Source organism: Microcaecilia unicolor, chromosome 3 (genome assembly GCF_901765095.1).
Source record: "Microcaecilia unicolor chromosome 3, aMicUni1.1, whole genome shotgun sequence".
Lineage (NCBI taxonomy): Eukaryota > Metazoa > Chordata > Amphibia > Gymnophiona > Siphonopidae > Microcaecilia > Microcaecilia unicolor.
In genome coordinates this window covers 4,026,234-4,052,588 of record NC_044033.1, presented here as the reverse complement: position 1 = coordinate 4,052,588, position 26,355 = coordinate 4,026,234, and the positions used below count along the sequence as shown (strand labels likewise).

Here is a 26,355-nt window from a genome sequence, read left to right as displayed (position 1 = left end):
TAAAGCCAGAGCGCATTGCAATGCTTTTGCGCGAGTGTAAATCATGCTGCAGCTGTTGAAGGAGGAGGGCGCGAGGGAGGCTGAGAGAGGCCGCGCATGCGCCTGGCCCGTCAGAGCCACGTCGGGGGTGGAGTCACCTGGAAAGCAACGTTCCTGCTTGGATCGTCTGCCCCGCCCCTCGCCCGTACGTGCTGCTGCACGCGCCGCGCTTGTCTCCTTACGTCACCTGCGGTTCTGCTGTTGCTGCTGAAGCGGGCCGTGCGCGCGAGACCAGGGAGGGGGGGGTGGCGGCCGCCGGTGTCGCGCGCTGCTGCTGCTGCTGAGGTGACTGACTGAGTCGGTGGCGTCGCAGAGTCTCTTCGGTAACTTACTACAGAGACCGCGGACCCCCCCTCACTCTCTCTCCCTCCCCCTTTCATTCATTGGAGCTCAGGATGGCGACGGAGTAGCCGTTAAATGTCGCCGCCGCCGTCGTTGTGGTGAAGCGCTGAGGAGAACTCGTTCCCTCCCCCGACCCGAGGCCACCGTCGCCGACCGGCACCATGAGGTAAGGGGAGGGGGATGGGCTGGTTTATTTTTAGTGCGTTTCATTCAGGAGTCGCTCTCGACCCCCCTCCCCCCCCCCCCCGCGCTGCGGTATTTCCATGACCACCGCCGCCTCCCCCGTGGAGGGGGGAGGGGGGTCGGGACACATCCCTTCACCTCCTGCGCGTTCTTTCCCCTGAGAGCAAACGTTATAAACAAAGCAATTCACAGGATTAGGCAAAAGTTTCGCAGAAAACGGCTGCCAAAGTGTCTTGGTCGGGCCAAGGGCTCTGATTGATCCCTTGATTGCTATGAAAATTGCCAGAGCTGCTGCCATTTGTTGCGCTGCAGCAGCCCCTGTCTCTTGTTTTTTTTTTTTGCAAAGGCTCCTCCGCTGACAGCTTTGTCTTCTCCGCACTTTTTGCATTTGGTGCAGGGCTTCGTGAGAAACGTGGTGCTGCTGCTACTGAGCAATGCTGATGCCAGACTGTGGGGAAGGGGATGGCCGGCTAGAGTGCTGCTCAGTTTACCTGCATCTGCCCCCCCCCCCCAGGCTTAGGAATGGAGGGAGGGGCTCCTTCATCACTTTTGCCACATGTCCTGTTTACTGGTCTGCTTGTAGTAAACATTGCAGCGCGCTGAAAATGCTGCCTAATTTAAAAGACCAGGCTTATTGATTTTTGGCAAAAGCACACGGTGCTTCTTGCCCCTCCCCCTCATTACGGCTGCGCCTCTGGAACGCTCCCAACCCCAGTCTCTAGTTGCTGTTCTCAGGCTTTGCCTATAACAATGGTGGTAGTTGTGCTTGGCAGTTAGGTGACTGTGTGGTCTTGCTCTAGTTCTCAGCTGTTCAGCCAGTGCTTCTTACACTAGGTGTTGCATGACTGTCCATTCTCTCACTCTGGCAGAGGAACAAACCTTAAGCGAAGGAATTGAATTTGCATTTTTTTTTTTTGCACGGCTGCTAATCTGTCTCTACTGTGTAGAAGTTAAGTTAACTTGTAAAATATATTTCTATGTGTGCGCGCGCTTCTTTTGTAAGTTCATGGAATGCTTGTAAGATACCTTTCTGCAATCTATTAAAATGAATATTATTCAGTATAACACTTTTATAGAAACTTGATAACTTGGTTGTAGGCCTTTTGTCAACACTTAGGTTTGCTTCTTGAGTAGAGGAGTAGCCTAATGTTAACAGCAGCAGGCTGACAATCAGATCCCCTGGATCCTCAGAGTACCACCTTAAAAACAGATCACTGTTTAGACTGCAGCAGTCCTCTAAAGAAGAGAGGGATCCTTCACATTTTCTCTCAACCCCCCCTCCCCCAGTAAAATTGTCACACTAATCAGATGCATTTGTCACACAGGGGTAAAGTACTGCTTTTCAGTGCATCAGGTTTCACAAAATAATTTATTTAATAGCCTAACACCCTTTCAGTGAGCTTTCAGAGGCCAAAACCTCCTGCCTCAGGTCAGTATAATGCTGTTATGGTGTCCTGACCTAAGGAAGTATTGGTCTCTGAGACATTATTAACACAGGTACCATATTACTTGATCCTAAATGAAAAATAAAATTATTTTGTTTTACATTTGTACCCCGCGCTTTCCCACTCATGGCAGGCTCAATGCGGCTTACATGGGGCAATGGAGGGTTAAGTAACTTGCCCAGAGTCACAAGGAGCTGCCTGTGCCTGAAGTGGGAATCGAACTCAGTTCCTCAGTTCCCAGGACCAAAGTCCACCACCCTAACCACTAGGCCACTCCTCCCACCTTTGTTGTATGGCCATTTACTTTTTCTCATTGTGTTGCTCCCAGTCTCTAGATTCTGCCTTCCTTCATTTTCGCTTAACTCTTCTGCGCCATTTGTCATTTTTCTCTCCTTTTACTTTGCTTTCTTCAATATTTTTCAGTCTCTCTCTCTGTCCAGATTTAATTAATTCTTACTATCCATTCTTTAATTTCCTTCTTTTTTCCTTCATCTACCTATGGCTTTTCATCTTTTTCTCACCCTTGTTCTCCCCATGCCCTTTCCTCTTATCCTCCAGTCTTTCTCTGCTCCCCTTCTCCATCCAGCAGCTCTCGTCTTTCTCTCCCCATCCTTCCAGTGTCTCCCCTCTTTCTCTCCCCATTCATCCAGTGTCTCCCCAACCTTCCATTCAATGTCTCCCCTCTTTCTCTCCCCATCCTTCCATCCAGCATCTTCCCTCTTTCTCTCTCCATCTTTCCACCCATCTATCCTCTCTCCTGATCCTTCCATCTAATGTCTCTCGCCCTCCTTTTATCCAGTGTCTCTCGCCCTCCTCCTATCCAGTATCTCTCTCTATCCTTTTCTGTTCAGTGTCCCTTCTCTCTCCACATCTTTCCAGTCTTTCCCCTTTCTCTCCGCATCCTTTCATCCGTCTCCCCCTTTCTCTCCAGATCCGTTCATCCGTCTCCCCCTTTCTCTCCAGATCCGTTCATCCGTCTCCCCCTTTCTCTCCAGATCCGTTCATCCGTCTCCCCCTTTCTCTCCCCATCCGTTCATCCGTCTCCCCCTTTCTCTCCCCATCCGTTCATCCGTCTCCCCCTTTCTCTCCCCATCCATTCATCCTTCTCCCCTTTCTCTCCCCATCCTTCCATCCAGCATCTTCCCTCTTTCTCTCTCCATCTTTCCACCCATCTATCCTCTCTCCTGATCCTTCCATCTAATGTCTCTCGCCCTCCTTTTATCCAGTGTCTCTCGCCCTCCTCCTATCCAGTATCTCTCTCTATCCTTTTCTGTTCAGTGTCCCTTCTCTCTCCACATCTTTCCAGTCTTTCCCCTTTCTCTCCGCATCCTTTCATCCGTCTCCCCCTTTCTCTCCAGATCCGTTCATCCGTCTCCCCCTTTCTCTCCAGATCCGTTCATCCGTCTCCCCCTTTCTCTCCAGATCCGTTCATCCGTATCCCCCTTTCTCTCCCCATCCGTTCATCCGTCTCCCCCTTTCTCTCCAGATCCGTTCATCCGTCTTCCCCTTTCTCTCCCCATCCGTTCATCCGTCTCCCCCTTTCTCTCCCCATCCGTTCATCCGTCTCCCCCTTTCTCTCCCCATCCGTTCATCCGTCTCCCCCTTTCTCTCCCCATCCATTCATCCTTCTCCCCTTTCTCTCCCCATCCTTTCATCCGTCTCCCCCTTTCTCTCCCCATCCTTTCATCCGTCTCCCCCTTTCTCTCCCCATCCATTCATCCGTCTCCCCCTTTCTCTGTCCCCTTCTTTCCATCCAGGCCCGCCTACACAGACCTGCCAAGTCTCCTGCGAAACACGGGGCGCCAGCTCCCATTTCCGGCCACTGCTGCTTCTCCTGTTGAGCAGCAGCGACGGCTACAAAAACAAAAAGCTAATTAAAGAACCAAAAATGTTTTTAAAAAGCAAGCGCGGCACTGCAGGCAGCCATCAGGCATTGGCTGTCTGCTCTGCAGCCGCTCCTCTCGCCTCTCACATCACTGCCCCTGGAGGACGACCCCGGAGGAGCGCAGCAACATGATGTGAGGCGAGAGGAGCTGCTGCAGAACCGACAGCCAATGCCTGATGGTTGCCTGCAGTGCCACGCTTGCTTTTTAAAAACATTTTTGGTTCTTTAATTAGTTCTTTTTGTTTTTGTAGCGGCCGCTGCTGCTCAACAGGAGAAGCAGCAGTGGCCGGAAATGGGAGCTAGCGCCCCGTGTTTCATGGGAGACTTGGCAGGATCCAGCACTCGTTCCCCCCACAGAAGGGCTGCATTCCCCTGGATCCAGCATAGAGAGTGACATGGGAGCGGGTAATCGCGGTAAACTGCAGTAAAACCGCAGGAATGGGGAACATTTTCAGTTTACTGTGGGTGCAAAAAGAGGTTATTTCCCTGCACCGCAGGAGCAGTAATAACCCCTGCACCCGTGGTACAACAGACGTCTACTCATGGGTGTAGTTTGGGGGGGGGGCGCGAGGGGGCATTGCCCCCCCCCCAAACATAGGGCTGGCGCAATGCTGCAGGTAGCTCTTCCTGCCCTTAGCTCCCGAATAGGCTTCCTCCTTGATCTTTCCTGGAGTGGAACAGGTGGATGTGAAGCGTCTGTTCACGCTTTCCAAAAATACTAGGACTAGGGGGCATGCGATGAAACTACAGTGTAGTAAATTTAAAACAAATCGGAGAAAATTTTTTCTTCACCCAACGCATAATTAAACTCTGGATTTCGTTGCTGGAGAACGTGGTGAAGGCGGTTAGCTTAGCAGAGTTTAAAAAGGGGTTAGACGGTTTCCTAAAGAACAAGTCCATGAACCACTACTAAATGGACTTGGGAAAAATCCACAATTCCAGGAATAACATGTATAGAATGTTTGTACATTTGGGAAGCTCGCCAGGTGCCCTTGGCCTGGATTGGCCGCTGTCGTGGACAGGATGCTGGGCTCGATGGACCCTTGGTCTTTTCCCAGTGTGGCATTACTTATGTACTTATGACGTGGAGGGGAGGGCAGGGGAGAGGAGAATTGCTGGACGTGGAGAGAAGGGGAGAGGAGAATTGCTGGACATGGTGGCTGAGGGGAGATATGATAGAGGTCTATAAAATAATGAGTGGAGTTGAACGGGTAGATGTGAAGCGTCTGTTCACGCTTTCCAAAAATACTAGGACTAGGGGGCATGCGATGAAGCTACAATGTAGTAAATTTAAAACGAATCAGAGAAAAATTTTCTTCACTCAATGTGTAATTAAACTGTGGAATTGGTTGCCAGAGAATGTGGTAAAGGCGGTTAGCTTAGCGGAGTTTTAAAAAGGTTTGGACGGCTTCCTAAAGGAAAAGTTCATAGACCGTTATTAAATGGGGAAAATCCACTATTTCTGGGTAAGCAGTATAAAATGTTTCGTACATTTTTGGGATCTTGCTGAGTATTTGTGACCTTGATTGGCCACTGTTGGAAACAGGATGCTGGGCTCGATGGACCTTTGGTCTTTCCCAGTATGGCAATACTTATGTACTTATGATGGCGTGGAGGGCAGGGGAGAGAGGACAATTGCTGGACATGGATAGATGAATGGAGGGGGTAGGGGAAATTTGCTGGATATGGGTGAATGGAGAAACAGGCAGGGAAGAATGGAGAGTTGCTGGACATGGAGGGGAGGGCAGGGGAGAGAGGAGAATTGCTGGGCATGGATGGATGGATGAATGAATGGAGGGGGCAGGGGAGAGAGCAAATTTGCTGGAAATGGGTGGATGGAGGAGAGGGCAGGGGAGAATGGAGAGTTGCTGGACATGGATGGAGGAGAGGAAAGTCCGGAAGGAGATGCACATGGATGGAGTGGAGGGAAGAGAGGAGAAATATTGGACAAGGATGGAGGGAAGGAAAGCAACATCAGACTTTGTGGAGGGGGAGAGGGAGGGAGAGTGACATGACCTTGCAAGGGGGAAGATGAAGGAAGGGTATAGGGCCTTGGAAGCAAGGGAATGAAAGAGAGAAACGGATGGAACTGGGGACTGATAGGGTGATGAGATCCAGTGGAGGGTAGATGAGGGCTAAGGAAGTGGGTGAAAAAAGATAGGGGTTTAGGAGACTGGATATTGAGTGAGAGACAGAGGGAGCAATGGTAAAAGCTAGTAGGTAGATGAGAAGTGAAACAGAGACTAAGGCAACAGAAAGGGGGATAAACACAAATAAGGGGGGGGGATATGAAAGGTCACTGGCAGACAGATGTGGAGAAGGAAAGGACCAAGCCAAGAGGAGAGAGGAGAAATGGAAACGCCAACGTGGAAAACAATTTAGAGAAGACGGACACGTGGAAAATAGACTGGGACCAGACCAATTAGAAAAATATAGTGCTCAGACAACAAAGGTAGAAAAGAAATATTTTTATTTACTACTTTTTAAGGACTGAGATGTGCCTGCTTTGTGAAATGTATGTCTGTTCTATTTTTGTATTTTGCAGAGTGCAGGGGAAAATACATTTTTGTTTCTCTCTTACCAGTGTTTACCTGGCTCTCTTGAGGGAGATCTCTATTTCAGTTTTTCTGTGGTTCCCTGTTTTGTATAGTGAGAAAAGAATTAAATGTGCTTGGAGTTGTAGAATGATTAGAAAAATTAGTGCTCATTATTGCTTGTTATGTGAATGAATATTCCATCACTGTTTTATTAGTGCTTGCCATACCAGTCCAGTATTATTACATTTTAAGGGCATTTCTTTTAATTCGTGTATGCAGTCCTTACATGCACATGATTTTTGCATTTTAAACCCAAAGGTAAATCTTAAGTGTGGTTAAACAGCGAGGCTTCTGTGGATAGGGACAGAGTTCGCGGGGACGGGGATAGAGTTTGTGGGGGATGGGAATAGAGTTCACGGGGACAAACTTTGTCCTTGAGTTATTCTCTACCAGAAAGTAAGTTATAAGAATAGCCTAGTGTCTAGCCTAGTGTCCTCTTTCCAACAGGGGCCAATCCAGGTCAATAGTACCTAGCAGAAACTGAAATAGTGGCAACATTCTGTGCTACCAATCCCATGGCAAGCCGTTGCTTCCCATGTCTGTCTCAATAGCAGAAACCTTCCTCTATGGTCAGCCTTAATTTCTTGAACCCATCCAGGACCCCCCCCCCCCCCCCTCAAGGGTTCGGGTAGCAGCAACGTACAAGCTTCAACAACAACATTACTTATTGATTCTTAACTCCTCCTCTACTGTCATTCAACAACCAGAAACATTTCCCTCTGCAACTTAGCCAGGAACCCACCCCCTTGGGCTGGATCCTTTACCACCCAGAACCTCAGAGCCCTTCCCTTAGAAACTCTGGAGAGTTCTCTTATGATCTTTAGTAATCACCATTATAATGGGGGATTACACTTAAATTCAAATCAATTCTTGTTATCGCTAATATCTCCTTTCCAATTTAGGTGAGACAAAAGCAAATAGTGTTAGTGTGAGATATGAGAAAATTAGATATCATTGATGTAATGTATGAGATTAAAAATATAAGAGAGGATTGTGGGTGGTATTAGAAGGTAGAAGTCATAATGGATTACTAGGAGGATTATTATGAATCAATCTTTGGAAAAGAGGCTTTTTGCCTCTTTCTGAAGCTAAGGTATCTGTTTTCTGTTCTGATGGCACTTGGAACTATAACACTTTTTTGGTGAGACATGGAAGAATGGAGACAAGTTATTCCACAGGATTAAGAGAGGTGGCTAATATCTTTTTATGACGTGCTAATAAAAAGATTGGTGTCGCACAATGAGCCGGTTCTCAGTAGTGAGTGATATAATGGAGAACTTGATTGAAGAATCTGGCAGATCTGCAGGACTCAAAGCAGTATGGTTGTACCAGTGAGTGTTTCAAGTAGATAAATTTATTGCCCAAGAAGTGATTAAAGGTGTGTAGTGTATGCCTTTCATGATTGACATATCTGTAAAGAATGAAATAAAGTTGTTGGGAGTTTGGCTTGACTCAGGTTCGACTATGGAAGTTCATGTCAACTATTCGCTAGATTGAGATTTTTTGGAAGGGTGTTATTTTCAAATTGTTGTTCAGGCGATTATTCATACATCTTTGGATTAGGGTTGCCTGACAATTAAGAAGACTTCAGGTATTACAAAATGTAGCTGCTAAAATGATTCTGAAAGGTAAAATGTTTGTGTGTGCAACTTCTTTTTTGCGTCAATTGCATTGTTGCCTATGCGAGCAAGGACTGAATTGTGTTGACTTCAAAATTTTATATGGACTGAGTCCTGAATATTTAACTGTTCTGATTACTATATATAACCCATCTTGCCTCTTACGATCATTGGAGGAACTGTTGTTAACTCCATCATATGAGTTGCTGGTTAGTGAGCACACAAAAGGAAAAATTATGTTCTTACCTGATAATTTTCTTTCCTTTAATCATACCAGACCAGTCCAGACTAATGGGTTGTGTCCATCTACCAGCGGAAGGAGACAGAGAAAATAGTTCCAAGAAAACCGCTCCTTAAGGGTATCGTGCAGCCTGGAATGTTCAGTATTTCGAATAGCCAAGTAATGACGCTCTGAAGTCTAGAAGAAAACACAGTTAATACCAAACAGGCAAACTCTTGGAGCCAATATGCAGAACCTCACTGTTCCTGCTTGGCCAAAGGCAACTGCAATCTCCCCTCACAGTAAAGTAAGCGGGAGGGAATGGTCCATACTGAGCTTGCTCAAGCACACAGAGATCTACCCCTGAATCCGGGGAAAGAACTCCATGATCCCAAGTAACAGGAGTCATACAGAACTGGCACAACAACAAATGGCAGGAGATTGAATAGAGAAGATGAAGTAGGCAGTGCTGTAGGACATCCCAGCGTATTGAAGCGTCGTGGAACAGCCAGGGATACCTAAAGGAAACAACACTCTGACAGATTTTAGCCAGGGAGGGCATCTGGACTGGTCTGGTATGATTAAAGGAAAGACAATTATCAGGTAAGAACATAATTTTTCCTTCCTTGTCATCTATACCAGACCAGTTCAGACTAATGGGATGTAGCAAAGCAGTTTCCCAAATGGGGGGGGGGGGGGGGGGGGGGGGGAAAGAAGAATGCAGAAGGTTGAAAAATCAACAAAGCTATACACACAGCAAAAAACTGATCAGCAGCAAAGGATTTGAATATCCGAACCACCAGGCTACCAAAATGGAACAGAGTTAGACACTAGAAAAGGAACTGAAGCCATAGGATATAAAACAAATGTCCTGAGCAAAAGAAAAATTACATACCCCTGTCCCGAGAGTAGTAAAAGAAGCAGCAAAAGATACTCATAAACTGCGGTATGCAACAACTGCTGCAAAGTTACTGTATCCAACCCGCAGAAAAAAGCTGGGGTTGACCAACAAGGTGAAACAGTGCCCAACAGGCAAAGGTGAAAATATGCTCCACAGTCAGAGACTGAACTGTGCTCAAGGGACAGAAAAGAAGCTGTGCTCATCAGGCAGGCAGAGAAGGATCCGTGCTCAATGAGAACAAACGGAGTTGCACTCAAAGCACACAAACCGAGCCACGCACCACAGGCAGAGAAAGAGTTGCACACCTCTGGCAAAGATAGAAATGCACTGAACAAGAAGAGTAACAGACAGAGGATGAGCAGTGCCCCACTGAAAGAGCTGGATGTTAGAGGTACCTGCAGAACTGAAGCTGCGGTAGCAATGGAACTGTGTATAAAACGCAGACAAGGAGCTGCGCTCCAGATGTCAGCAAGGAGCAGCGCTCCACACGCTGACAAGGAGCTATGCTTCCTACGCAGACATGAAGCTGTATAGCATCTGCAGTCACAGAGCTGTGGTCCACTTCACCCAATTTGCAGAGAAGAGTTGTGCTAAACATACAGAGATGGAGCTACACTCAACAGGCAGTGAAGCTGCGCTCTGCACGCAGACAGGAAGCTGCGTTCCATACGCAAAGAGAGGGAGCTGCGTTCCACAGGCAGACACAGGACTGTGCCCCACGCTGAGACCTGCAGAGAAAGAACTACACTCAGCATGTGACAATGGAGCTGCGTTCAACATGCAGAGAAGAAAGGTTGCAGAATAAGCAGCGAAGGAACTTCACTCAACATGCCATGATAGAGCTGTCCTCAACATACAGCGATGGAACTAAAGCCAACCTGGAACTGTGCCCAGCATGCAGCGATGGAGCCGTGCCCAACATGGAACGGTGGAACTTCATGGAATAATGAAGCTGCGCTCAACATGCAAAATGCATAGATGGAGTCTACTACTACTACTACTTATCATTTCTGTAGTGCTACTAAACGTACGCAGCGCTGTACACTTGAACATGAAGAGACAGTCCCTGTTCGACAGAGCTTACAATCTAATTAGGACAAACAAGAGATAGGGAATATTAAAGTGAAGATGATAACATAAAGGTTCTGAACAAGTGAATAAGGGTTAGGAGTTAAAAGCAGCATCAAAAAGGTGGGCTTTTAGCTTAGATTTGAAGACGACCAGAGATGAAGCTTGACGTACCGGCTCAGGAACTCTATTCCAGGCATAAGGTGCAGCAAGATAAAAGAGACAATGAACTGAGTCCAGACAATAGACTGGCAAGAATGGCGCTCCCAAGGGTACCCCGAAGAGGGATTTGAGCTAGCAGTTGCACACCAAGAGCAGCTCGGACCCCCACCAGAAGGAAAGTACCCTGCAGACAAACCAGAGCAGACAGGAGGGATCCATGGGGACGAGAGAACCAGAACCTCCCTAAGGAAGGGAGGAAAACCTGCTGCCAAAACAAGAAATAGGGGCATCTCAAGCAAGATGCCAGAAGCAGCAGAGACCGGACAGTCTGAAAAAGAACTGACCAACAGTTGTGTAAGGCTGACAGGAATGAAAAAATAGCCCTGGACTAAAAAGACCAAGCCTGCAGCCAAACAGAGCCAGCGAGAGACTTCCCCCATTTTGGAAATGGCAGACTAAGATCTCCGAACCGCAAAGGTGCAAGTTCCAGCAACGGGGCCGCCCTCTGAACCAGCCGCCGTCTAGGACCGTGAAGAGGAGAAAAATAACTGAGTTTCCTTATCATCCCTCCGGACCGGTCCAGGAACTGACTGGTGGGTTGTGTACTCCTTTCTTCCAGCAGGTGGAGACTGAGAATTTCGACTCTAGAGAGCCAGTAAGAGCCCTGGCCAACTAGCCCTTGATTCAGTAATCTCAGTCTCCAGCAGGTGGAAGAAGGTGAGTCCTTCAGTCTCCATCTAGTTTTGAAGTTTTTACTTATTTCTATTTCTTTTTTTCTTTCTGTGCCTCCGTGGTTTAGGCTTTTCTTGACTGGGTGCGGCTACACTTCAGTCAGCCTCGAGGTGTTACACCTGGGGGGCAACCGGGTCCCTCCCTCACTATTCCTCCTAGAGTCTCCCAGCCTTTAATTCTTTATTTTAAGATGGGGAGAGCTCAGTCTCTCAGGTAGAGAGTACTGTAGCTTTAGGAGAGGCAGCCTTTTAATAAAGTTTAAAAAACAAACAAACAAAAAATGAGTCCTCTCAGTGAGGAACAGACGGCAGCGTCTTTATTTTTTCAGTCCGAACAACCTACTGCACTGCTTTCTTCTTCTGCAGCTATTCAGGAGGAAGGTTTCCCTCCTGAATTTGTCATTCAAATGTATAAGGTTTCTTCTTCTTTAATTCCTTCTGTTCCTTCTGGGGCGGCTGCGCCCAGACTGCATATTCCCACTAAAAGGGATTCAGGAATTCATGAAGAGCAGTTTTATGATCAGGAATTAGAAATGCCTTTTTTTTTGAAATCTTGACTGTATTAGATGAGTCACATTTGGAGGATTCAGGCTTGGACAGAGGCACAGATTCTTTTCTTCCAGGAGAAGATCCTTCTGTAGTTCGTATTTTTCATAAGGAAGATCTCCAGGAGCTTATTACTCTGGTAGCTGACACTTTACATTCTGAGGAAGATCCGTTCGTAGTTTCGGATGTGCGTAAAGTTGATTTGTTAGTTCAAGGAATTAGGCGTCCCGGGAAAACTTTTCCTATGCACCAAGACATTAGGGATATTATCCAGACTCAGTGGGATTTCCCAGACTCTCCCTTTAGGCAAGCAAGATCTATGGTACGTCTTTATCCTCTTCCAGAGGTAGACAAATCTCTCCTGAAAGTGCCTGTGGTAGATGCTGTAGTGTCTGCAGTCACTAAACGCAATACTGTCCCAGTAGATGGTGGTACTGCTCTTCGGGACGATCAAGATCATAGGGTGGAGGCTCTTTTGAAAAGTTGTTTTGATGTCTCCTCTCTGGCAGTACAGGCGGGCTGTCTGTGGCTCCTTGGTAGCTAGAGCATGCTTTCGGTGGGTCGAACGAGTTCTGGATAGGTCTTCTGATGATTTGACTTCAAGCCACACTGAGCCTGCAAAAAGGTGGGAAAATGTGGGCTACAAATGCAATAAAATAAATAAAATTGATGCAGAAGTGGCAAAGATTGAGACGGGTTCTGCCTTTTTAGCTGATACTTTCTATGACTTACTTAGGACATCTTCTAAGTCTATGGCCCTTTCAGTGGCAGCTCTCTGTGGCTGAGAGGTTGGTCGGCGTATGCTGCTGCTAAGTCTAAGTTAACTAAGTTTCCGTTTTGGCTGAGAGGTTGGTCGGCAGATGCTGCTGCTAAGTCTGTTAACTAAGTTTCTGTTTCGAAGTGCCTTTTTGTTTGGGCCGGAGTTAGATAAATTGCACCTTCCTTGTCATCAAGCAGATGCAGCCATTACAGATGGGTTGTGTCCATCAACCAGCAGAGGGAGATAGAGAGCACACTTTTTTCAGTGCCTCATACCAGCTTGCTCCACTGCCTCTCTTCAGTATTCTCTATCTCCCCTAGCAGAGTGGCTGCAGCTTCTTCGAGCTCCATCTAAAATCTGCCTGGAGGTTGCTCCTGTGCTTTTGCCAGTTGTTAGCAGGGGTGTTGGAGGCTATAGCAGCTTCACTTTAAAGGCACATAGGTTCGCCCTTTCCCTGCCTTACCCATACCTCTGTGGATGTGGACACATTGCTTAGCTTTCCCTGTCCTTCCCCACTAACAGTGGATGCAGGCACATAGGTTCGCCCTTTCCCTGCCTTTCCCACTCACCTGAGCCTCCGGAGTTCTATTTACCTCTGCTTTCCTCACAGCGTTTAAAAAAAAAAAAAAAAAGTTGTGTCGCGCTTTGGCGCTTAGACGCTGGAACAGAGGTTTTTCCTTGCCTTTTTCTGTGGGACCGGAGCTGTGATACTCGGTCCAGTGAGGTAAGAGTGTTTTCTGACTCCTCCGGGGTGGGCCCGCGATCGGGGCGATTTTGAATTTTACCGCCGTTTTTGGCGATGGCTGCGGAGACAGTAAAGCGCTGTTCCAAGTGTGGCAAGTGCAGATCAGCAGCAGGGCTCTGTAAATCGTGCTGTACAGACGTTAGAGCCGACCCGAGCATGGCGAGCGACGATTCTTCGCGCTCTGAGCTGGCAGCGGGCGCCATTTTGAATTTACCACATGGCGCGACCTCCGCTGAGACGGAGAGTCCTGAGCCCAGGGGGAGGCCTTGGAGTGAGGCTGATATGGGAGCTACTAGCCCCGGCAGAGATCCAGTTGCCCAGGGTGAGTTTTTCTCCCCTGATTTTGTCTTAATATATATAAATGGCGAGTGTCGTACTCACTCGCAAATGCGCAGTAGAGACCCTCTCTGCCCCGCCCCCGCGTCAATACGTAATGACGAGGGCGGAACAGAGGGGGTCTGTACTGCGCATTTGCGAGGGACACCGCCGTCGCTAACGCTCCCCCACCCGGAGTCGCTGCCTCTGCCCACCTTCCACCCGGTTGGGCCCTCGCTCCGCTATTGAAACAGCGAGGGCACGCAGCACACAGCTCTGCTGAGCTGCCGTCGGCCTTCCTTCTTCTTCTCTGCCTGCTGTGTCCTGCCCTCCACGACGTTCCGTCACACGAGGGCGGGACACAGGCAGAGAAGAAGGAAGGCCACGGCAGCTCAGCAGTAGAGCTGTGTGCTGCGTGCCCTCGCTGTTTCAATAGCGGAGCGAGGGCTCGACCGGGTAGAAGGTGGGTAGCGACGGCTCCTGGGGGGACCAACTCGGAGGGGAAGCGGCAGCAGTGAACTCGGCGGCTGGGTGTGGGGCCTTTCAACCGCCCCCCTCCCCCAATACTAGCCCGTTTTTATGAGCTGAACGGCTAGTTAATGCATAAAGCATACATGCTTAAAAGAGCTCTCCCACAAAGCCCGGCATGGGCCTCTTCTAATGCCCCCCCGGTGGATTCTAGCCTGGGTATGCCCTCTGAGGCATTATTCCCTGATAATTTTTGCAGAATATGAAGTGCAGAAGGGCTCATTCCCCTTCAGAAAGTGCTGCACCTCCATTTTCCCCCCCGTGGTCGGGCTGCGAGGATTCGGAGGACTCTGGCAGGCCTTCATGGTCTGAGGAGCCAGAGTCTGGTGCAGAAGTGACTCAGGATCTGGACGATCCCTCCGCGGTGAGGATTTTCCACTGTGATGAGCTGCCAGCGCTGATTTCTGATGCCCTGCAGGCTCTCTCTATTGAGGACCCTGCCAGTGGCACAGCCTCCTCTGTGAATCCTAGGATGGCTAGTACCAAAAAGCCTGCTCGAGCCTTTCCTTTGCATGACTCCATCCAAGAGCTTATTTCGGCTCAATGGGCTGACCCCGAGGGACCTTTGAAAGTTTCCAGGGCTATGGGGCAATTATACCCTCTGAGTGAGGAGCATATGGCTCGCTTTGCTATGCCTAAAGTGGATGCCCGAGTCACAGCTGTGACAAAGAGACCTACCCTCCCTGTTGAAGGAGGTGTTGCCCTGAAGAATATTCAAGACCGTAGACTGGAGTCAGCACTTAAACGGTCATTTGAAATTGCAGGTCTCACTATCGGGCGTCTTCAGTTGTTATGCTGCTAGAGCCTGCCTGGCTTGGTTGCAACAGGCAGTGGAACAGCTCGGTGATGGAGCGGAGCCCTTTTCAGATGTGGCTCCGCGGGTGGAGTCGGCCTTGTCCTTTCTTGCTGACGCCCTTTATGATATTGTCAGAGCTTCGGCTAAACACATGGCAGTAGCAGTGGTGGCTCGCCGTCTTCTTTGGCTACGGCATTGGGTGGCGGACATGGCCTCTAAGCAAAGGTTGGTGAAGTTGCCCTTTCAAGGCCTTCTCCTGTTTGGTGAGGAGTTGGAGAAAATTGTGAAGGGCCTGGGTGAGGCTAAACCCCAGCCCTTGCCTGAAGATAGGCCTCGGCCTTCCTCTGAGGGTGCGGCGGTCCACTCCTCTTACAGACCATGCTTCCGTGAAGCTCGAAGGTACAGCCTGGGGCGTTCTGCTGGGTTCACTTCTTGTGCCCGTTTTCAGCAGAGGAACTCCTTTCGCTCGGACAAATGTTCCACAGCCACTGGCTCAAGGCCTGGAGTTCAGGGGTGACCCTCTCAATGATGGTGCGCCGGCCCTCTCCTCGAGTCCTGTCATCGGAGGACTTCTTTCCCTCTTTGCCGAGGAGTGCGCCAACATTTCCTCAGATCAGTGGGTCTTGGACCTGATCAGAGACGGTTAGAGCATAGAGTTCGACGCCCCTGTAAGAGGACGTGGTTTTGTGGAGTCCCGATGCGTTCTGCCGCCAAACGGGCGGTGGTAGAGGAGACTTTACAAGGTCTGATTCAGATAGGTGCCGTGTCCCCGGTACCTCCCGCCGAACACGGCTGCGGCCGCTATTCCATCTACTTTGTGGTGCCGCGAAAAGGAGGGTCTTTTCGCCCTAATCTGGACTTAAAGGAATTAAACAAGTCCCTGAGAGTGCGGCATTTTCACATGGAAACCCTGCGCTCCGTCATTGTGGCGGTACAGCCAGGAGAGTTTCTCACGTCTCTGGACCTGAAAGAAGCTTACTTGCACATTCCAATTTGGCCCCCGCACCAGAAGTTTCTGAGGTTTGCGGTGATAGGAAAGCATTTCCAGTTCCGGGCCTTGCCTTGGGAGAAAGTTGGAAAACAGTCTTCAGGATTCTTGTTCAATTAAAGGAAGATGACTTAATTCCCTCCAGTTTCATGTTTTGGAGGATGAGTTTATTCCCTCCGGAAGGATGAGTTTATTCCCTCCAGTTATGTCTCAGTGGAGGAAGAGTTTATGCCCTCCGGGAGGATGTTTCATTTCCTCCATTCTGAGTTAATGCCCTTTGTTGTAGGGCCATCGTTCGCTGTGAGGAAAGCTCATGTTATTCCCATTGCGGTTTGCCATACTGCTTTGGAAGCTTCAAATACTGAAGAGAGGCAGTGGAGCAAGCTGGTATGAGGCACTGAAAAAAGTGTGCTCTCTATCTCCCTCTGCTGGTTGATGGACACAACCCATCTGTAATGGCTGCATCTGCTATGACTAAAGGAAAGAAAATTATCACGGTAAGAACCTAATTTTCCCATACTTTAGGTGATACCAAGGTTCCTTGTTTGCCGGAAGATCGTCCTAGAACAGCTCAGCGCTTTTCGGGTTTTCCTCGTGGAGCGAGGACGAGATTTTCGTCGTTTTTGGTCAGTCAGAAATGTTCAACCGCAGCGGTCTCATTTCATACGGAGGAACCAGTCCTTTTGCGGGTTCCGTCGAGGAGCTAGAGACTCCAGCTCTTCTTTTCAGTCTGCATCCCGTCCAGCCCAATGAAGGTGTGAGGGCTTCTCCTCTCATTCCGGTAGGCGCGCGTTTAACTCTATTTTTTCAGAGGTGGGCCCAAATTACCTCAGACCATTGGGTCTTAGAAGGGTACGCTTTGGAATTTGCTTGTACTCTTTCTGATGCCTTTCTAGAGTCTCCCTGCCGGTCTCGTCTAAAGGCGGCAGCGGTTCGGGACACTCTATCAAGACTTATTCAGCTGCAGGCTGTTTGTCCAGTTCCTCTGTCAGAAGTCAGGCTAGGCCGTTATTCCGTTTATTGTGTGGTTCCAAATAAAGAAGGTTCTTTTCGGCCGATTTTAGACCTAAAGGCAGTCAATCGAGTGCTCAGAGTTCCCAGCTTTCGAATGGAATTTCTATTCTCGGTGATTCTAGCTGTCCGTACGGGAGAGTTTTTGACAGCTCTAGATTTGACGGAGGCTTACCTGTACATTCTGATTCGTCATGGGCATCAGCGATATCTTCATTTTGCTGTCCTGGATCAGCATTCCCAGTTTCGGGTGCTTCCCTTTGGTTTGGCCACGGCTCCTCGTACGTTCACAAAAGTCATGGTGGTGGTCGCAGCGGCTCTCAGAAAAGAAGGGATTTTAGTTCACCCTTATCTGGACGACTGGTTGATTCGGGCAAAATCTTACCAAGAGTGTCTTCATGTCATGAACCGAGTAGTACAGTTTCTACAATCCCTTGGTTGGGTAGTCAATTCAGTCAAGAGCCGGTTAGTGTCGTCTCAAACCCTTGAGTACTTGGGAGTTTTGTTCGACACGGCACGGGGACGTATATTTCTTTCTCAGGTGAGAATCCTCAAAATTCAATCTCAAATTCAATCCTTGCTAAGCAAGCAGATTCCGTGTGCTCGAGATTATTTGCAGGTATTGGGCTCCATGGCAGTGACAATAGAGGCCAGAGCACACATGAGATCTCTTTAAATGTCTCGCCTGTCCAGGTGGTCTCCGCAGATGGACTCGTTGCATGTGAAGTTGCCTCTGCGGATGCCGGAACGCAGCAGCTTGTTTTGGTGGTTGAGGGCGTCCAATCTAACCAAGGGCATACCATTGGACCCTCCAACCTGGACAATATAACTATGGATACCAGTCCTAAAGGGCTGGGGTGCTCATTGTCTGGGTCTATTTGCACAAGGTCTTTGGTCTCCGGAAGTGGTATTGTCAGTCAACCTTCTGGAAACCAGGGTGATCAGACTAGCTCTCGAGGCCTTTTCTTTCCTAATAGTGGGCAGGTTAATTCGTCTTCTATCCGACAATGCGACAGCGGTGGCATATGTCAACTGGCAGGGAGGAACGAGGAGTCTGCTATTACATCTGGAGTCATTGAGTCTCTTTATTATTTATTGCATTTCTATCCCACATTTCTCCGAGGACAAGCAGGCTGCTTGATCTCACTGATGGGTGACGTCCACGGCAGCCCCTCCAATCGGAACACTTTACTAGCAAAGGCCTTTGCTAGTCCTCGCGCGCTTTTGTCCGCGCTCGGGACGGTCGTGTTTGCGCTGTTCGCGCCCCTTAAGTTGACCCTCGCGCGTTTTTGAGCTTTTTGCTTAGAAAAAAAAAAAGGGATATTGGAGAAAGACCTTTTCGGTCTTTTTCCCCTTCCCGTATTTCCAGTTTTTTGCCCCGCTAAGTTTACTTTCGTTTTCGGGGTAGGCCCTTTTGAGGCCTCGGTTCGAGTTTTTCTCTCCCTCTTTTTGGTGCCTTTACCACCATTACGAGTTTTGATTTCGCCGGCGTGATTTTTCCGCCCATGTCATCGAAGTCTCCCAGCAGCTTCAAGAAGTGCACCCAGTGCGCCCGGGTAATCTCGCTCACTGATAGGCACGCGTCGTGTCATCAGTGTCTGGGGACTGGGCACCGCCCGCAGGCCTGTAGTCTTTGCGCCCTTTTACAGAAAAGGACTCAGGTAGCGAGATTGGCCCAGTGGAACGTTTTGTTCTCGGGCTCTTTGTCGGCAACAGCACCGGGGGTATCGAGTGCAGCGACGTCGACAGCGCCAAGACCTTCGACCTCGGCATCGACTGCATCGAGGCATCGACCCTCTGCATCGTCGGTACGAGACATCGGAAGGCTACGTCGGCGTCGGTGGTACCGGGACCCTCCATTAGTGCTGATGTCGTCGGACGGTGGTGCTTCGACCGGAGTGCAGGTGAGGGCTGTCCATTACCCTGCTGGTGGCGGTGAGCCTTCGGGTGGGTCCTCCCCCCTACCCTGAGGGCTCCTGCGGTACAGCCCCCCAAGACCGACCTTCTTCGGCCTCGGCCCGATGAAGCGAGGTTGGATTCTACGTCCTCCTCGTTGGTACCGGGAAGTGCCGGTGACATGCTTCGTTTGAAAAAGTCAAAGAAGCATCGACACCGGTCTCCTTCCCGCATCGCTACTGAGAGCTCTGGGTCGCCGAGGGAGTCGGCACCCAGTAGGCATCGGCACCGGGAGGACCGCTCACCCTCTGTTCAGGAGGTGTCGATGCGCTCCACCTTGGACAGCCCGGAATAGCCTCCACGCCCGGAACAGACTCTGAACCTCGACACCTGCATCGGCTTCTATGTCTTCTCCACAGCCGCCCTGCACGAGAGTCTCCGGGCCCTTCTTCCAGAGATCCTGGAGAGCTGTTGCGCCCATTCCCCTCCGGTACCGGGGGGTGCTTGCGCCACACGGTACGTCGAGTGAGGTGCCGGCTGGCCCCTTGCCCGGGGTGAGGTCTCCGACATCGGTGCCGCTTGCGGTACCGACTGCGGTCGCCTCCCAGGAAGGCTCCCCGACGACGTCGGCGGAGGGAGCTTCGTTGGTGCTGGCGAGGGAGTCTACCTCTCGACGCTCACACCGTGGCCGTGTTTCACGGAGTCGAGCCTGGCACGGCTTCAGACACAGGTTCATGACTTGTGTCTGATACCGATGGTGAGGCCTCGTGGGAGGAGGAGGAGGAGGACATCAGATATTTCTCTGACGAGGAGTCTGATGGCCTTCCTTCTGATCCCACTCCCTCCCCTGAAAGGCAGCTTTCTCCTCCCGAGAGTCTGTCTTTTGCGGCCTTTGTCCGGGAGATGTCTACGGCCATCCCCTTCCCGGTGGTTGTGGAGGACGAGCCCAGGGCTGAAATGTTTGAGCTCCTGGACTATCCTTCTCCGCCTAAGGAAGCGTCCACAGTACCCATGCATCATGTCCTAAAAAAGACATTGCTGGCGAACTGGACCAAGCCTCTAAGTAATCCCCACATTCCAAGAAGATCGAGTCCCAGTACCGGATCCATGGGGACCCAGAGCTGATGCGCACTCAGTTGCCTCACGACTCTGGGGTGGTGGATCTGGCCCTAAAGAAGGCTACGAGTTCTAGGGAGCATGTTTCGGCGCCCCCGGGCAAAGACTCTAGAACCTTAGACTCCTTTGGGAGGAAGGCCTACCATTCTTCTATGCTCGTGGCCAAAATCCAGTCTTACCAGCTTACACGAGCATACACATGCGGAACAATGTGCGGCAGTTGGCGGGCTTGGTGGACAAGCTTCCTCCTGAGCAAGCCAAGCCATTTCAGGAGGTGGTCAGGCAGCTGAAGGCGTGCAGAAAATTCATGGCCAGAGGGGTATATGATACCTTGATGTTGCGTCCAGGGCCGCTGCTCAGGTGTGGTGATGCGCAGGACTCTCATGGCTGCGTGCCTCGACCTGGAGAATAGGATCCAGCAGCGGATTGCGGACTCTCCTTGCCGAGCGGACAATATTTTTGGAGAGAAAGTCGAACAGGTGGTAGAGCAGCTCACCAGCGGGATACTGCTTTCGACAAGTTCTCCCGCCGGCCAGCCTTTAGCTTCTACCTCCACAGGTAGACGTTTTTAGGGGGAGGAAAACTGTTCCCTACTCTTCTGGTAAGCGTAGGTACAATCCTCCTTCTGACAGCCTGCGGCCCAGGCTAAGCCCCAGCCGCGCTCGCTCTCGTCAGCAGCGTGCGCCTCAGCAAGGCACCACGGCTCCCCCAGCAAAGCAGGGGGCGAGCTTTTGACTGGCTCCAGCAGAGCATACCGACATCAAGTGTCAGTGCCGGGCGACCTGCCGGTCGGGGGGAGGTTGAAAGTTTTTCACCAAGGTGGCCTCTCATAACCTCCGACCGTTGGGTTCTTCAAATAGTCCGGCAAGGATACACCCTCAATTTGGCCTCCAACCTCCAAATTATCCACCGGGAGCTCAGTCTTACAGCTTCCAGCACAAACAGGTACTTGCAGAGGAACTCTCCGCCCTTCTCAGCGCCAATGCGGTTGAGCCCGTGCCATCCCGGGCAAGAAGGGCTGGGATTCTATTCCAGGTACTTCCTTGTGGAAAAGAAAACAGGGGGGATGCATCCCATCCTAGACCTGAGGGCCCTGAACAAATATCTGGTCAAGGAAAAGTTCAGGATGCTTTCCCTGGGCACCCTTCTCCCCATGATTCAGGAAAACGATTGCTATGCTCTCTGGACTTGAAGGATGCCTACACGCACATCCCGATACTGCCAGCTCACAGGACAGTATCTGCGATTCCAGCTGGGCACACGTCACTTCCAGTACTGTGTGCTACCCTTTGGGCTCGCCTCTGCGCCCAGAGTGTTCACCGAAGTGCTTGGCTGTAGTAGCAGCGGCATTTCGCAGGCTGGGAGTACACGTGTTCCCTTATCTCGACGATTGGCTGGTGAAGAACACATCCGAGGCAGGAGCTCTACAGTCCCATGCAGTCCATGCAGATGACTATTCGCCTCCTGGAGCTACTGGGGTTTGTGATAAATATCCAAAGTCCCATCTTCTCCCAGTACAGAGACTCGAATTCATAGGAGCTCTGCTGGATTCTTAGACGGCTCGTGCCTATCTCCCAGAGACGAGAGCCAACAACTTGTTGTCCCTCGTCTCGCGGGTGCGAGCGTCCAGCAGATCACAGCTCAGCAGATGTTGAGATTGCTGGGCCACATGGCCTCCACAGTTCATGTGACTCCCATGGCCTGCCTTCACATGCAAGTGTGCTCAATGGACCCTAGCTTCCCAGTGGTTTCAGGCTGCTGGGGACCAGAAGACGTGATCCACCTGTCCACGAGTTTTCTCAAATCCCTGTATTGGTGGACGATTTGGTCCAATTTGACTCTGGGACGCCCTTTCCAAATTCCTCAGCCACAAAAGTGCTGATATGGATGGTCTCTCCTGGGGTGGGGAGCGCATGTCGATGGGCTTCACACCCAGGGAAGCTGGTCCCTCCAGGAACGCGATCTGCAGATCAATCTCCTGGAGTTACGAGCGGTCTGGAACGCTTGAAGGCTTTCAGAGATTGGTTGTCCCACCATTTTATCCAAATTCAGACAGACAACCAGGTTGCCATGTATTACATCAACAAGCAGGGGGGCACCGGATCTCGCCCCCTGTGTCAGGAAGCCGTCAGCATGTGGCTCTGGGCTCGCCGTCACGGCATGGTGCTCCAAGCACATACCTGGCAGGAGTAAGCAACAGTCTGGCCGACAGACTGAGCAGGATTATGCAACCTCACGATGTGGTCGCTCAACTCCCGAGTAGTGCGACAGATCTTCAGGTGTGGGGCACCCCCTTGGTGGATCTCTTTGCATCTTAAGCCAACCACAGGTCCCTCAGTTCTGTTCCAGGCTTCAGGCCAACGGCAGACTGGCATCGGATGCCTTCCTCCTGGACTGGGGGGAAGGTCTGCTGTATGCTTATCCTCCCATACCTCTGATGGGGAAGACTTTGTGAAACTCAAGCAAGACCGAGTGCACCATGATTCTGATTGCTCCGTTTTGGCCGCGTCAGATCTGGTTCCCTCTTCTTCTGGAGTGTCCTCCGAAGAACCGTGGAGATTGGAGTGTTTTCCGACCCTCATCACACAGGACGAAGGGGCGCTTCTGCATCCCAACGTCCAGTCTCTGGCTCTCACGGCCTGGATGTTGAGAGTGTAGACTTTGCCTCTCTGGGTATGTCAGAGGGTGTCTCCCGCATCTTGCTTGCTTCCAGGAAAGATTCCACTAAGAGGAGTTACTTCTTTCTCTGGAGGAGGTTTGCCGTCTGTGTGTGACAGCAAGGCCCTAGATCCTCGTTTTTGTCCTACACAGACCCTGCTTGAATACTTCTGCACTTGTCTGAGTCTGGTCTCAAGACCAACTCTGTAATGGGTTCACCTTAGCGCAATCAGTGCATACCATTACCGTGTGGAAGGTACGCGATCTCAGGACAGGCCTTTAGTGTTTGCTTCATGAGAGGTTTGCTTTTGTCAAAGCCCCCCGTCAAACCTCCTACAGTGTCATGGGAATCTCAATGTCGTTCTCACCCAGCTGATTGAAACCTCCTTTTGAGCCACTTGAACTCCTGCCATCTGAACGTACTTGACCTGGAAGGTCATTTTCTTGGGTGGCAGTTACTTCAGCTCGTAGAGTCAGTGAGCTTCAGGCCTTGGTAGCCCAGGCCCCTTACACCAAATTTCATCATAACAGAGTAGTCTCCGCAACTCACCCTACGTTCTTGCCAAAGGTTGTGTCCGGAGTTCCCATATGAACCAGTCAGTTGTCCTTGCTCCAACATTTCTTTCCCCCGTCCTCATTCCTGCCCTGCTGAACGTCAGCTGCACACATTGGACTGCAAAGAGAGCAATTGGCCTTCTATCTGGAGCGGACACAGCCCAACAGACAGTCCGCCCAATTGTTTGTTTCTTTTGATCCAACAGGAGGGGAGTGGCTGTGGGGAAACGCACCATATCCAATTGGCTAGCAGATTGCATTTCCTTCACTTACGCCCAGGCTGGGCTGGCTCTTGAGGGTCATGTCACGGCTCACAATGTCAGAGCCATTGCTGCGTCAGTGGCCCACTTGAAGTCAGCCACTATTGAAGAGATCTGCAAAGCTGCGACATGGTCATCTGTCCACACATTCACATCTCATTACTGCCTGCAGCAGGATACCCGACGCGACAGTTGGTTCGGGCAGTCAGTGCTTCAGAATCTGTTCGGGGTTTAGAATCCAACTCCACCCCCCTAGGCCCATGTTTTATTCTGTTCCAGGCTACACTCTCTGTTAGTTGGATAAGTTGTAGGTCAATCTCAGTTATGTCCTCGCCGTTGCGAGGCCCAATTGACCATGTTTGTTGTTTTGAGTGAGCCTGGGGGCTAGGGATACCCCATCAGTGAGAACAAGCAGCCTGCTTGTCCTCGGAGAAAGCGAATGCTACATACCTGTAGAAGGTATTCTCCGAGGACAGCAGGCTGATTGTTCTCACAAACCCGCCCGCCTCCCCTTTGGAGTTGTGTCTTCCCTTGTCTTTGTCTTGCTACATATGGGACTGACGAACACGAGCCGGTTCAGGGCGGGAAGACGGCCGAGTATGCGCGGTGCGCATCGGCGCGAGGACTAGCAAAGGCCTTTACTAGTAAAATGTTCCGATTGGAGGGGCTGCCGTGGACGTCACCCATCAGTGAGAACAATCAGCCTGCTGTCCTCGGAGAATACCTTCTACAGGTATGTAGCATTCGCTTTTCCCACCTTTGTGGCTTATAATACATCATAAATGGTCAAGATAGAATAGAAAGTTAGACATTTAGTTTACAGAAGAATCACGGTAACATGATAATGGTATAACAGGATAGTAGTATAACAAGCAGATATAAAGCAGTTCTGAATATCTGTGGAGGAGTAGTATATGTTTACATCTGTTGATTTTTGTGGTATGCTTTTTTAAAGAGATGGGTCTTCAGTAGTTTTCAGAAGTTGGTTAGTTCGTAAGTCGCTTTTAGGTTGCGCGGCAGTGCGTTCCATAGCTGTGTACTCCATTTGGTTACTTTCTCGGCATTGCACGTGGCAGGAACAGAAAACGTACAAGCAGATTTTCTCAGTCGACATCTCCTAGACCCCGGAGAGTGGGCTCTCGGATTGCAGGCCTTTCAGATGATAATAGATCAGTGGGGCTGGCCAGTCATGGATCTCTTAGCCACTCATCTCAACTCCAAGGTCAGTCGTTTTTTCATTCGCAAAAAAAATCCTCGAGCGGAAGGAGTGGATGCTCTTCAGCCTTGGCCTCCGAGGCTTCTCTATGTGTTTCCTCCGTGGCCTCTTCTAGACAGACTTATTCAGCGCATCGAGGCTCATGCCGGAATGGTGATTCTTGTAGCTCCGGATTGGCCTCGCAGACCATGGTACGCAGATCTTTTGCGTCTTCTTGTTGCTCCTCCTCTCTGGTTGCCGGATTATCCCGGTCTGCTCGTTCAGGGACCGATTCTTCATCCAGACCCGGCTCGATTTTATCTTACAGCTTGGCTCTTGAAAGGACGCGTTTGATGAAGAGGGGTTACTCTTCAAAGGTCATTTCTACTATGTTATATTCTCGTCGTCGTTCCACTACTCTGAATTATGTTAGTTTGGCAGATCTTTGAGGCTTGGTGTTCTGATCAACATATATCTCCCTTATGAGCCTCGGTTCCAGAGTTGTTGGACTTCAGTATGGATTTAGGCACAGCCAGCTCCTTTTGACTCTGGGCAAGTCACTTAACCCTCCATTGCCCCATGTAAGCCGCATTGAGCCTGCCATGAGTGGGAAAGCGCGGGGTACAAATAAAACAAACATTTAATAAGGGCCTGGCTCTTGCTTCCCTTAAGGTTCAAGTCGCGGCTTTATCGTGTTCTAGAGGTCGCATTCAGGGCAAGTATTTGGCTAGCCTTCCGGATATTTCTCGTTTCTTAAAAGGAGTAGGTCTCTTGCACCTCCTTCGAGAACTGTTTTCCCGGCTTGGGACCTTAATTTGGTTTTGTCGGCCCTTACTAAGCCTCCTTTTGAACCTTTAGCTGATTGTTCCCTTAAAGATTTAACGCTTAAGACGGTGTTTTTGGTGGCCGTTGCTTCGGCCAGATGTGTCTCGGAGTTACAGGCTTTTTCCTGTAGGTTTCCATTTTTGCAGTTTTCTAAAGAGCGTGTGGTTTCCTTGTCATCAGCAGCAGATGAATCCTTTACGAATGGGTTGTGTCCACCTACCAGCAGGGGGAGATAGAGAACCATAGTGCCTCTAGGACGGCTAGCTCCATCTGCCTCTCAATATTTATCTCCCAGCAGGGTTGGACGCAGCTTGTTCAGCTCCTTGAAGATTCTGCCTGGGGTGGCTCCTGTGCTTTTGCCAGTTGTAGCATTGATGTTGTGGCTAAGTGGAGCCCACTTTAAAGGCACATAGGTTCACTCTTTCCCTACCTTACTCTTCCCTCTGTGTGGATGCAGGCATATAGGTTCCCTGCCTTTCCCACCCTCTTCTGCCTCCGGAGTTCCTCTGTAGCTGTTTGCCTCCAACTTTCCAAAAAAAAAAAAACGCGCTTTTCAGCGCTGCTATTTTTGAGGCTTTTCCTGACTGTGCAGCGTGACCGGAGCTTGTGGAGTCGGTACTTTGAGGTAAGAGCGGTACTCAGCTTCTCCGGGGAGGGCCCGCGGACGGCGTTCCGATCGGGGTGATTTTGGCGCGAAGCTGCCATTTTGAATTTTATTCCACCGTTTTTTGGTGATGGCTGCTGAGGGAGTTAAGTGCTGTTCCTGTTGTGGCAAGCGCAGATCAGCAGCGGGGCTCTGTAAAACGTGCTGTTTAGACGGTAGAGCCAGTACGAGCATGGCGAGCGATGATTCTTCCTGCTCGATGGAGCTGGCAGTGGGCGCCATCTTGGAAGCGCTGCATGGCTCGACCCCCGCGGTTGCGGAGAAGTCTGAGAGCAGAGGGGCGCCTCGGGCCGAGGCTACCAGAG

General features: G+C 50.3%; 1 protein-coding gene across 1 annotated transcript in view; it reads left to right on the top strand.

Moving 5' to 3' along the window:
- Window positions 1–249: 249 nt before the first annotated feature.
- ENAH (ENAH actin regulator) overlaps window positions 250–26,355 on the top strand; it is a 273,492-nt gene continuing 247,386 nt past the window's right edge. Inside the window, exon 1 of the mRNA XM_030195712.1 lies at window positions 250–547. The gene's annotated coding sequence lies outside the window, so the exon portion shown is untranslated. The remainder of the gene's footprint in view (window positions 548–26,355) is intronic.